Consider the following 14,087-nt stretch of genomic DNA (forward strand, 5'->3'; position numbering starts at 1 on the left):
GAGTCTAAGGGAACTTATAGGGTGGAAGGTGACGGCCTCGAGTGTAGGTGCGAATTTTATTACCTCGACATTCCACGGTGTAAACGCTCGAATTAAGAATCAACTCTTCATGCCAGTTCGAGTCTTCTTGGATTTGAGATCTTGCCATTTTAAACGTCCCTTACTTTCGCGACAACGTATGTTATCTGATCTCTGATTGATTCGTACGTAAATTTTATTTCTCGTAATTCTTTATAATCTTGTATCGAGTCTGATTTGAAAGAAAAAGAAAAATGAAAATTATGAAACAGTCAATCGGATATGTTAATCCCTTTAAACACATGAATGACATTTAATTAAGTGGCACGATTATGTAATGATATTTATAAAATATTATTGATAGATTTCAACAGATCGCTTGCAATAAAATATTGAAAATAATACGGATTAATGATATATTTGATATAATTTTAAGCGAGTCTTTCTTTTTTTTTTTCGTCGTACATACAGATATACGCATGCGACAGCACAAAAGACGAATCTTCGTTGTTCAGCTTTATTAATGTCAAACGTGTTCAATATCACTTAGATTAGCACGAAATTGTCGGGACAGAGTTCTCGATCCGCTCCGTAACGCCCACACGCGAAACGCCGTCGCGTCTTAAGTGGTTCCAATGAAAAAAGCGCACACTTAAGTCGCCCGGCTCTCGGCGGTTGCATTATAATTACTACAAATTGAATCGTTTAGCCGCTTTTAAGGTCGTGAGATAGTGTCCGAGAATGTAGCCCTCGAATAAATATGACCCTTCTTCCTTCTCGATAACACGATTCTGCGTCCTAAACTCAAAAACGTTTTTACCTTACGGACGTTTGAAATTCATGCAATGATTGCGATAAAACTATCAGAAAAAAAAGAAGAAAAAAGAAAAAAGAAAAAAGAAAAACGAAATCATTTATCTAACACAAATCATTGTAGATATACTTTATTGGAGAAATTGAAAAATGATCAACGTTGTTTTTCAAAAGTTGATTTGATAACGTAGAATCGAATAAGTGGTCGTTATGATTAAATCGACTTATTATCGCTCGAAGGTTCGTTCATGTAGGTTTTTTTGTTGGTATCGATACGGTAGACGTGTTCACTCCTTTTTCCCACACCGAATCGGACCCTCTGTGTGGTTATAAATCGACAAAGTAAATATCATTTTCCCCCTGGGCTTTCTCGCTGTGGTCGTTATGAATATTCATTCCGGTAATGACGTGTATAATTGTGCTGCCGGCCGAGATCCTGAATGTAGAGAAAGAGAGAGTGAATGAGTGAGAGAAGGAGAGAGAGAGAGAGAGAGAGAGAGAGAGAGAGAGAGAGAGAGAGAGAGAGAGAGAGAGAGTGAGAGAGAGTGAAAGAGAGAGAGAGAGAGAGAGAGAGAGAGAGAGAGAGAGAAGACTAACTTTCCAGCACGATGCCCTCGGCCCTTCGATGGAGTCGCGTAACTCGGTGGTTGATTCGAGCATCGAGACTGGAAAAGGCGATTGCAAATCATTCGGTTCTCTCACACGCTATTACGCGAGGAGAACACATAAATGATATAGATAGTAAATGTATTTATGTATATGTAAAAAGGAGCATAGAAAATGTTTGAAGGAAGAAGAGGGAGTAGATTTATTCAAGTCGGTACTTTCATAAAGGATCAAAGATAATCGCTTTCGCTTCGATCTTAACGCGGATAACGACCGAGTGGATCGAGTAGAGGAAATTAAAGGCAACGTTCTTATTCATAAATTTCGTTAAATATCTTGTTTAAAATCGTTCCCTTTCGCGTGCTCGATGTGTCCCGCGATCATATTTAATGAGACGATCGTTGAAATCGTTGGAGGAGAAGCTCGAAAGATAAACGGTAAGAGAGAAGAGAGCGACTGGAAAGAGAGACACTCAGAGTGAGATGTGTGGCAAGAGGGAGATCAGTAAAGTGAAACGTTTGAGGCACCCACGCGACCACCGACTAGATGAACTGTTTGTTGCTGCGTTTCAGTGAGTTATGGCCGGTCTGTGGCCCCGTGCTACGAAGCCGCCATATATTAGCGGCTGAAAGCCAGCAAATGAGATCCGGGAAACATTACAATTACCATCGCAAACAATATTCCACCGTGGAGAGCCGAGAAAACGGTTATTTACAGCCCATTATATTCGTGGGACAGCTCAAAGAGAAGTAGAAAGAGATAAAGAAACTAAACGCGATCGTTCGCGATGATGCGACGTGAAGATTCCAGTCGATTTTTGGCGCATCTTAGATCTTTCTATCGGAATTAAAAAAAAAAAAAAGAAAAAAGGGAAAAAAGAGAAACAAGAATTTTACATCAGAATGATAAACTCGTTCACGGTCTCTATATTTCCACATAAAAAAGTAACATGGAAAAGGCACGGAGTAGATTTTTTTTTTTGAGAAATAAAAACGTTCGGGAGACGTGGAAAATAATACAAAATTCCTCTTAGGTAGACTATTAAAGTGACATAGCTCGGAGAACACGGTGACAAATCTTCGGTGGTATGGAAGAATAATGATTCACGGTACGCTCCAAGCTTTTTTTCGTCGTCAAACTCTCCGCCTTATAGCGTATCATCGTTGTAAATTTTACGGAGGAGGCGGTGGCGTTGGTGGTATTGGCGGTAGTGGTAGTGATTCTAGTGGTGGTGTTGGTGGTGGTGGTGGTAGTAGTAGTAGTGTTGGCGACGTCGACCGTGGGGAGTTTTAAATCACAAAGAAAACGATGAATAAAACTATTCATTTGGCACGCTCGTAGATAAATCATATGACGACGGTAGGCGTCGTTGCGTCGGAACATTGTACGCGAATGACCACCTGTCCTACGTCTACTACACCTGCGTTAATGCTTTCGTAGGGATTTCGCTGCTCGTAGCAGTAAAATGTTTCTCCTTTCCTTTTTCTATTTTTTCCTTATCACTTTTTCTTCTTCTTTACATCACGGGGAGATCGTAGCCGTGGCGTACTTAAGAGAATCCATCCTCCGTGGCAACTCCATGCGTCATGCTTTGCCGACGTTCATAGAAGAAAAAAATCGAACGATTTGCCAACGAGAGAGACGCGATTATATGGCTAAACTATATGGATAATCCGCAATAAAATCTTAATCCTCTTCTTACGAACGTACGAGAAACTCCCCTTTCCATCATTCCCCGATGAATTACGTACTACTCATTTATTTATACGCTCGATCACGCATTTCTTTAAGCTTCATTTGTTTCTACGAATTATCGAATCACGATAAGAGAAAATCTCGTGGGAGATCACGTTCTTGATCCGACTTGACGTTAATCGGAATTAGTCGGCAACATACTTTAGTATTCTTGTTTTTTTCTTTTTATCCACTGATAACGTAAGTGTATGAAGATTTCTTTCCTTTTTTCCTTTTTTTTTTTTTGAATTACGAAAAATAAATATGGTTGAAATATGACAAGGTATAAAAGTAAATGATTTTCGTGTGCATTCTGAATCGTTTTGTCCTGCGTAGTTTCCAAAAAAGAAAAAGAAAAAAAAAGAAATGTCTAACAAAACGATAGGACGGAATATCGTTTCTAAAGTCTTTCTTTTTAAATTTCTTATTACATATCGGCAATGATGAAGCACCGTCCAGATTACTTAATGCTCGCACAATGGCGACAACGGTCTGTTCTGTACGCTGTAGGTATGTACATAAATCTCCGAACAAGAAGGGCACGCGTGTGCGTAAGTTTTACGAACGCTCGCCGTTATCTCGGCTTGTATCGGTAGGCCGCTCGCTAAATATGTTATAAATCCTCACGTAAAACATTAGGGAATGCTTTGAATGCGCCTAATGCCGGTTGCTGACTTCTTTCCTTGCTGGATGACTGCTCGAACACGAATTTTTTGTTATTGTCGATTAAGAATTTCATAGAAATAATGACAAATGACATTTAATTATTCCTTCCGAGTATTTTCTCCAACGAGCTACTCAAAAAATTGATCAACTTCATTTCTTAGAAAATTTGTCTAATTCTTGTAATTAAAAATTTTCTTTAATTTAATTAAATCAAAATACACGATTGCTGCATAACTTTTCATAATAATTCTTTCTCCATCTATTCTTTGTTCAGTCAAGTATGCAATGGGAAAGTTAAAATATTTTCCTTACGACAAATACCTATCGAAATAACTCTCTGTCGATGTTTGATCGTAAACAAATCGTCGAATCGACGACAAAGAACAATTGCGAATTTAGACGAGATAGAGAAAGAGATAGAAAGATAGTTGGTTGGACCGAGAGAAACCAAGAGATACGAGCGACTAAAGTCAAAGCGGTAGAGGAGAATGCGGTAGGAATCTAAATGAGACACAATCGTGGTGAACAATCGCATACCGACAGTGCACCGAGACTTTCTAATAAGCGCTTCTCGGCGCCAGTCGGCCTTGCTAGGACTACCGGTCGTGTACGTACTTGAAATGAACTAAACGTTTAGTCAATTGGTCGAATACTTGATTGATCAGAGTGACGTCTATCATGACGAATAACTTGATCGATTGTATATCGAACACCTTTCACAAAATGTCACGACCAATGTTATTCATTATTGTTCATTCAGTATCAAAACTCTCATCGCGTTTAGTCGAGTCCGACTTTATAATCGGTTTAAAACTAGCAAGCAGACTAAAAAGTCCGGTTAATAAGCATCTCCAGTGGCATCCGGTCTTGGCGGCGTGACCACTGACGTCAAGACTCCGAGCATCGTACGATTAAAAGCTCGACGAATAAAGGTTTAACGATGGTTTGTCGTCGTTGTCCCAACTGCTCGTTGCTTTCGGTGGATGCATTTAAAGTGCATCGTTATAGCGAGATCGTCTAGTTTCTAGTTTTCGTGACGACGTGCATAGATTTATCATGACACGTCAAATAAGAGAAACTTTTGACGTACGATTTAAATCATTTCATCGTTGTAAGCAGAGAATATGAATATATTTAATTTGAATTTTGATTAGAACGGTGATATACGATTCAAGCATAACTTATTTTCGTAAGGTCGGAAAGGACTTTGAACTCGAACAACTGTTCGTTCCTATACGGTTTCAGCGATTTTGAAAACCCGAAAGGAAGAGATACTTTATCTTCGAGCTCTTGCCGAGGGTACATCAATAAAGCCGAGGGCGATTTTAATACGCGATGCATTGTAAGCGCGGGAGCGGTTAATTACTTCGATGACCACACAGAGCGCGCACGGGGTTTAAAAAATCGTGCAATTATGCTAAACCATCAACACTGGGGTCCAGCCCACCCATCTACATAGTCCGCTTTATATACTCTCGCGCCCCCTTTTACGTCAGGGTGATACGACGTGCCTGGCATTCTGCACGTTCATCTCTCCACAATTTACGCGTCATGTGCCGCAGAAAATATCTTTTTTCTTTTTCTTTGTTTCTTTTTTGTTTTCGATCCTCTTGCCTTTCGGAGTTTGTTACGTCGCGCAAGGCTAATCGATAAGACAACTTTAATCGATGATCGAGCGGGTTAATTATAATTGAAAATCAAAAGTCATTTGTCATGAAAAATTTCAGTTCGCTCGCTCGGAATTGACCGACCAAACCGTCCCTATCGTCTAACGCCGACGTTTCTTTTCAACCTAGCATCGGAATACTTTCGAGGTATCGTTCTTTCCATCTCAGATCCTCTCTCTTTTTGTCCTACCACCACCGCCGTAACCACGAGGCACCTGTTGCACCCAGTTTCGAGTCATAGCCACGAGGAGACGCCAGTGATCGGTAGAGATAGAAAGTCCTGACGTGGCTATGGATTTTCAAACGTTTCTTTTGAATATTTAACTAATCATCTGATAAGGTTAACATCGTATCGTTCGTTAAAACGATTCTCCGTTGATCGTGGTAAAAGATCATAATCGTTTTAATTTTGTCCTTCCTCGTTAGCTGTAACTGGTTGGAAGGAAAATACAAAAGGAATAACATCTATTACGATCAAAACTAAACGGTGATTAAGAGTATCGTAAATTAGAAGAGTTATCACGATTTGTAATACAAACCGTTCTCATAGGAAACGCATCGAAACCACCGTGCAGCACCTTTCCATAAATCTCATCGATCTTCGTTCAGGAAAGTTCCCCTCCCGATGTACACGCGATAACTGTCGAGGCACTCAGCACGTTTCAAAAGCCGCTTGAGCAATAAACGTCGTGGTTTTCATTCTGAAAGGCCAACCTATCCCTATCATCCATCCCTTCGCGCTCGTCCCACGAACTACGGCGGAGTTCAAAAGAAAGAGAAAACTCGGTTCTACCTAAGGTAGAACTAACGAGCGCCCCGCTGTCAGAACACGGAACAATAACGATCGTAAGCTCGAAGATTTAAGTGGAAATAAAAGAATTATTCGTTTGCCCGTTGATTCAATTAAGCCTCTAGACGGTGGCTTCGTTCCTGCTTTTTACTTCCTCCACGCTTCTTCCTACCACCCTACGCTATTTCTCTTTCCCTTTCTCTCTTTCGCAAGGAGAAGAAACGCCATAAACATTCGTTTCATCATCTCCACGCCGTTTCCCGGAGCTCCCTCGGAATTTATAGGTTTATTAGCCGACGAACGCGATAATAATACGAATGCTATAGAAAGAATAGCCGCACACTTCTAGAATTTATTTCGAATGCGAAAGGGTAACTCCGGACGGTATGCGTGTGTGTATTCTCCGAGATTTTTTATAATTTCATTTTTATCGGCCACCTGCTTACAAATCATAACCCTTGTTTGACATGTGAAAAAGGGCGAAACGTTTCTATTAAAAATAATGCAAAATTTAAGACCGAGGATCGACTCGACGAAAAAAGTCTTACGAATATAATCCTAACAAACCGTCAACATCATTTGTTTCAAAGAGGATGATGAGAATACACCTTTACCTTATCCGTTCGTAATCAAGTTGGTAACAAGAAATTGTAGACTTCGAGCCAGTGTAAAGACGAAATTTGCGCTGCGTGAATCGCGTTGTTTCTGTCAAGCCAACGAGTTAATTGACGGTAGCGGGTTCATGGGGGGTGCCGTGTCCTTTCGCGCGCTTATTATCGTTAATTTTAATTAGAGGTTACTGCCGACTCTCAGATGGTGTTTCGAAACGATACGTTGAAAAGCGAAACAAAACAGAGAAGAATAAAAAGATAGAGATAGACAGAGAGAGAGAGAGAGAGAGAGAGAGAGAGAGAGAGAGAGAGAGAGAGAGAGAGAGAGAGAGAGAGAGAAAGAAAAAAAGAGAGAGAGAGAAAGCAGCAGGACGTCCGCGTGGAAAGGTAGAACGCATTTTCGGTGGCCGGCTGGTGGTCAAGGCGAAAAAAAGACACGTCTGTTGATCCTGATTACGTACGACTACGATTACGACCTTACCATTACTAATATCGTTTCTGTTCTTTGCGTATTCGAGAAACGAGGAAGCCCCGCGGTGATATACGTGAGTCTTCCTCGTGATGTTTTAAGAAACCTCCCGCTTATGCGTATGTTCCTCTCTTCCCTCCTCCTCCTCCTCCTCAGACTTCTATCAGATTCCGAGCTAGTCTAGCCTTGACAGCTCCTGGATCTCCCTTCAACTCGATGCCCTGCCGTTCGGTACACGTCCCGCGGTGAATCTAATTCCTCTAATCTCGAGGACAGGAGATATAAGTTCCTTCACATTTCTCGTGGGAGTATATTACGTGGTAGGAGTATGGTACGATCGTAAAACGACGTTATTTAATTACGCGTCAGGTGATAAAAGTATGTCTACATTTATTTAAATCAACGATAAGTATCCCCGATCCGTTTCCGCGAGAATCGAATCGTTGTAAAAGTAGGACGATTGGATTTTACCAAAAGGAAAAATGTAACCTGATTTTACCCTCGAGATATTCCACGCGTCGAACAATTAAAATCGTTTTAATCGTTCCGTGTAATTGCATCGAATTAGGGATGCCGTCTATCTTTCTTTCTCTCTCTCTCTTTCAGGTTCTTGATTATCGTTCGTCGTGCGGACGAAATAACAGACGGATAGAGAAGTAGTAGACGGATGAGAGTGAGGAGGATGGAAGAAGAAGAGAAATGAGTATGGTATCGAAGCGTGCGAGACAGAGAGAGAGAGAGAGAGAGATGGGCAAAGAAGAAGGACACGAGCTAAGGGTAGTGGAGCGAAATGTTCCAACCGAGGGGAGCACTTAGTGGAATACGTCTCAGTGATTATTGGCCGTGATAATGATCGAGTCCCTGCAAGTTGTCTATGGCGTGATTGTAGGTCGCGTTGGATCCTTAGGCCATGTGCGAGGGTGGTTATTAAGGGCGACTGGTTCCATCTCTGAAAGAAGAACTTCGTAAATCCAACGCGGGCCGTGATGGAACGCTTCGAAGATCCTTTAGAAAAAAAAGATCCTTTCGAAGGTCTTTTTCTCGATCCGACGTCAATCGAAAAATGTTACGGATGTTAAGAATTTTTCTTATTTTTTCCTCGTGTTGATCGCGACGATTAAGAAGATATTCGTTGGCTATATTAAAACGTTTTGTACGGACGATTATGATCGACGGGGCGAGAATCGCAAATGAAAAAAGTTATTACCAGTTTGGAATTTTAATCTACTTTCAGTAAATATTCTTTTAAGTGCCATAAAGATTCCCGCGACATTCACGAATGTTGTTGCCGATCTGACGAATGTAACGACGTATGAGTTTCACGGCGTTCCTTGTTGAATTCTTTATTTGCGAAAGTGGCTATTTGGACCGACGTATTTACCCTCGAGAGACAATGTAATAGCCCGGTAATTAGGCGAGAACGATTAAAACTGCTCCTTAATTGGCAGCATCGTAGAGCCATCCGAGTGATTTGCACTCGCGAGTTTCTTCTTCGTTCTCTCTCACCCTCTCTTTCTCTCTCTCTCTCTCTCTCTCTCTCACTCACACACATTCACATACACGCACATTCACCACTTCGCTTTCGCATAGCGCTCTCACCTTCTTTTTCTTACCGCTTCTGCCTGCGCGTTACCCTTCGCCGATAAATCACCTTACCTCGTGTAAGTAGTAACTAGTAACCGATTCGCATTTGTATGACTCTCGTGAGATATTAGCTATTACAAAGAGTTATGGCAAGAGCGGGAGAAGGCACCCTCGCCTTCCCCCCTCAGCTACGCTGGGGTGGCAATGACTGTGATCCCAGGTGATAAATTGCATCGTGAAAGCGTGCTTGTTGAGTTTTTTAAACGCACGATTTTTACAAGATCACAGAACGGACAGACGATCCTTCTAAAGGAATCTATGAAATTGGGATTATCTTTCTCGGCTTTAGAAACGATAATCGATACACATGACCCTTTCTCCTTAAAAGAATATTACAAAACTCTTCTATTATAGTTTCGATCGTTAACTAAATTGTAACTATGTTAAATAAGCGTGCTTTTTACACCTGTCTCAAACAAATCACCGTTTAACTGTCCTCCAACTCACCCCAAGCTTCCCTCCTCGCCCACCCGATTTGTTTTTTCTCCGAACATTTTCGAATTTCTTTATGCAAATATTTTCGCGAAAATACCTATAATAATCTCTAATCGTTTTAAACAGAATGATTTTTTGCGTCCACATCTTTGGCAGATAGTACGTTAGCCATTCATTGCCGTAGGCATTTCTATATTTTTGTCACGCGAAGTTTTGCTGTTTTCGTAGGGGCATAACGACAACTGTATAATGATTTCGTCTAATGACTATTCTTAAGAGTCGCATTATAGACCGACCCGGTCCGACTTTCTTTGAAACCCTTTACGACGAAAACACCTCCAGGTGTTACTCTTATAGTAGAATTTTCAAACTGAACTTACCTCGAAGTGATCTTAGAAAATTCTTAGGAACGATTAAAGTGAGAACATCGAACGATAAAAAAAAAATTGTTTAACCCTGAAAGATTCCCCTTTTATTTTTGTTTAACGTTGAAACGCATCTCGGTCATATTTGAACATAATATAATTATGTTCGTTCCTTTTTTCCTTTCTTTTTTAATCCTCTTGTATTTTCTTGATCTCCGTTTGATGAAATATATTTAAATAAATTTATCTAATCTATTATTAGGAAAAGAAAGAAATTTCTTTAGAGAAAGAAAGAGAGATAAATTATACGCGTTTCAACGCATTTTATTCGGCCATCAAAGACGATTATGTCCTTTACTGTGGCAACGCCTCGAGGTAAAAGTCCCTCTCTTTCAAAAAGGAGAAATTTTGGTGTTTCGTTCGGTCCACCCTGTTGGTCCTCTCCAACTTTTCGAACACGTCGCGCGAATCTCGTTCGTTTCGACGGCGACGCGAAATCATCTTAAGCGCCAAATTACACGTATGCTAAGTGGCCGCGATTTAAATTATTATTATCATCGTGCTGCGCGCCTGCCACGGAATTGCCCTTCCGAGAATGATTATACTCGGAGCCTGGGGTGGCTCGGAGCCGCGTGCGTACGCTTCGTTTCGTTTCGTTTCTCTTTCGAACTTCTCTCTACTCTCCTCTCATTTGAATGTGATTTCAACTGAGACAGTGGTACGCATTTCTATAAATTTTACTATCAAATTATGTTCCTTCCCTTGTATAGAAATTTCATGATTAATCGATTATATTCAATGTCAAGACGTTTTTCCTACGAAATTTCAAATAAAAAAGAGAAAGGGAGAAAGAGCGTGATAGAGATATATAAAACATAAAGATTTCTAAACGATAGAATGAGAATCACTGTAGAAATGATAGAGTATACAAAGCAATTCGTGCGCTCGAGCTCGATTGAAGGCGATTCTCGTAATACGTTATTAATTTGAATGCCTCGTGCGTGATGAATTATTTAACGATGTGATTAGCCTAATGCATAGTGAGTCCTCTTCCTTTTCTCTCTCTTTCTCTCTCTCTTTCTCTCTTTCTTTTTCTCTGTCTCTTTCTCTTTCTCCATCGACCGAGTTCTCATCTTTCTTCTATTTCGCTAGATAACTTTTTCGTGATCTTGGACGCAACATAGACCCAACTCGAAGACCTCAATTCTTTTAATTGCTTAACTCGGAGGAGGATGAACTGTAGGAGAAACTGTAAATCTTTCTAAGAATAACGTTTATCTGATTATTATCATTGTACTTATACGGTCACGGTTATTTTCTACTTCAACTTTTATACGATAATCTATTGTAAAATAGGAATAAATAGATGATTATCCAAGTCTGAAAAAAAAATAAGAGTTCAATTTTTTCCCTTTCTCTTTCTCATCATTAAAATGAGATATGGTATCTATCGAAATCCATAATATGATATTAATCGGTCGATTTCAAAAGAAAGAAAAAAGAATTTACTGAAAATCTCTAAGTACCTTCAGGGACATTCCAAGCTGAAGATAACAGAGTATTCAAACTGGAGGCAAGAATAGCTCGTTCGTTCTGTATAAAGATGAAGAAGAAGAACCAGAAGAAGAAGAAGAAGCTGAAGAAGAAGGTACCTCTGCCTGGAGTGAACTCTTTCGATGATCGTCAAGTGGACTCCGGTGTAATTAGGGCTCATAGTTTGGCCCGCGGTGAATACTTCGAAAAGTTTTTCTACCGAAGGTGAAGGCGAGCGAGATGAGCAGACAAAGAATTCGTCGAATCGACAGATGGTCTCGCGTCAGATGTTACGGAATTTCGTGGGTGGGTCCAAAGACCCAAAGACGTGTCCCTGAGGGCGTTAAGAAGGAAGTTGGTCGAGTTACGATGGTTATTTTATGATATATATATATATTTCGAAACGTTGTTTCGTCGAGGCTTTGTCGTTTTACTCGATTACAGTAACTGCTTTACATTCTTTAAGAATTTGAACGACTTTGAAGAATAAAGAATTAAAGAAAAAAAAATAAATAAATAAAAAAAAAAGAAAGAAAAAAGAAAAGAAACGCATGATTAGGGACACATCAAATTAATATGGTTATTCTATTTCCAATTTCTCGATCGCAGTAATTCGAATCGTTTATCCGCTATAAAGGAGAGCCTGACCTATGCGAACCCTTTCTACCTCCTTGCTTTGAAAATTGCTGCTCTCGGAATGAGGGTCATAAAGAGAGGGCAAAATCGTAGCAGGCGCCTGTATCTTCATTTTCATTAATTCTTTCGAAAATAGGACGACCTTATGAGTGTGTTCGTTTATCCCCATACAATTTCATAGAATTTTATCCTTTAAAATAACTTAAGCCGATCTTTTTACTTTACGTGGGTGGAAGATTAGATAATCACCAGTTATTATGGGAAATTTTTTAAAGTATACAAAAAAATGAACGAACGAACGAAGAGAAGGTAAGAAAGAGAAAAAAGAAAGAGAGAGAGAGAGAGAAATTGGATCAGGGGAATCATTGTCTACTTACATTCTACCGCTGCTTCCACGTAGAAAGTAATCTCGTTTCTTTTCCTTCTTAGGGTACCTTAATCACCTCGATCGTTATTCGAAACGCTTCCGAAAATGTCTGGTCTTAAGATAGTAAGGATTCCCTTCGTGATAATTTTCTTCGACGATGTAATCGGCATCGGACAATAAGCGATTTAAATAATGCAATTTTTATTGTTTAAATTAGACGTGTGACATTGTTATATTTGTATCTACAGGAAAAGTACGAAGTTATAAATTACGCTAATATATATAATATATATAATATGTATATATATATATATATCTATATATATCTGGTAATAATCGATACGATATAATAATAAGATGGAGTTTCCTTCTTCTTTACAGGTTTCTTTTCTTACATGTATTCGTGCGAATGCGACGATGTTTCCTTCTAGACGACAAATAATGATGAGTTAGGTGAGTTAGGATAAAGAATTTTATAAGTTTTAAATATGTCGAAAATGGAAGAGTTAATTTTTTCGGATGGAGAGAGAGAGAGAGAGAGAGAGAGAAAGAGAGAAAGAGAGAGAGGGAGGGTGAAGGAGTCGGGAATGGATCGTATAGAGTAAAGATAGAAAGAGATAACAAAGACACGAAAGATACAAAAATAAAGTATGATTCACCGAAAGCAGTCACGACAGAAGGCACGACAAATTGCTACGCGTAAACGACGATCCTCACAATTGATTTTAATCGATACTGATTAAGGAGATAAAATCTTATCCTCAAGTGCGGATCGTTATTTGCCTTGGGCTTCGTACGTAAGTCGTAAGAAGCTTTTAATGACTTCTTTGAATGCTTCGTGTGAAAATCGATATGATATGGACGAGGGTAAGCGATTCTACTCGACGAAGAAGATGAAATCTCGAAAACTTCAGAGAACACTCATCTGAATCATTTTCAAATCTATATATGTGTGTATATATATGTATATATATATATATATATATATATATATATATATATATATGTATGTATGTATGTATTTATATTTTGATACGCGCTAATAACAATGTATAATAGCGTAGTTCTCTTAAATATCTTGCAAAAGTAAGTGATGATGAATCGTACGTCAAAAGATAGTCCTTTCGATTTTAATTCGAATTCACGACTTTATCGATTCTAACTTTCTTTGTGTTTGTTATTCCTTTCTAAATATACTAAGTTTTATTTATCGCACGCATGTACTTTATTTTCATTGTATACTATATCTAGCTCTATCTTTTTCTTCGTCGGCGAATAGAGAATATGTTTGCACGAAATAAGAGAAACTTAATTCCATCTTATTAATTTCATTTTCGAGTATAGAAGAATCGAGAGGATGATCGAAAATGATTGTATTTGCCAGTATCAATCAACAGGATCGAATCTATAAGGAATTCATTAAATCGAAGTATGTATTTACAGAGAAAACGAAAAAAAATTTTTTTTTTCTTATACAACGTTGATGATATTCCGAAACGCTAGATGAAAATACGAAAGGACAAAAATTAAATTCTCTTCTTTCGGTTTCTTTTTCTTTTTAACTACTACTACTTCGAGAGCTTTGGCGATCGCGAAAAGCAACTTAAGTCTATCTCATCGATGTTTCAGATTTCTACCACACTATATGTTCTCAGAGAGAAAAACTCGTTCTATATTCTTATCTTGTTATCGCTCGTTTTGCAAATGTGATAAATAGCGACATTGCGAGTTTG

General features: G+C 39.1%; 1 protein-coding gene across 1 annotated transcript in view; it reads left to right on the forward strand.

Moving 5' to 3' along the window:
- LOC127072762 (early growth response protein 1) overlaps positions 1–11,412 on the forward strand; it is a 217,822-nt gene extending 206,410 nt beyond the window's left edge. Inside the window, exon 3 of the transcript XR_007785585.1 lies at positions 10,971–11,412. The gene's annotated coding sequence lies outside the window, so the exon portion shown is untranslated. The remainder of the gene's footprint in view (positions 1–10,970) is intronic.
- Positions 11,413–14,087: the final 2,675 nt, after the last annotated feature.

This window comes from Vespula vulgaris, chromosome 2 (genome assembly GCF_905475345.1).
Source record: "Vespula vulgaris chromosome 2, iyVesVulg1.1, whole genome shotgun sequence".
Lineage (NCBI taxonomy): Eukaryota > Metazoa > Arthropoda > Insecta > Hymenoptera > Vespidae > Vespula > Vespula vulgaris.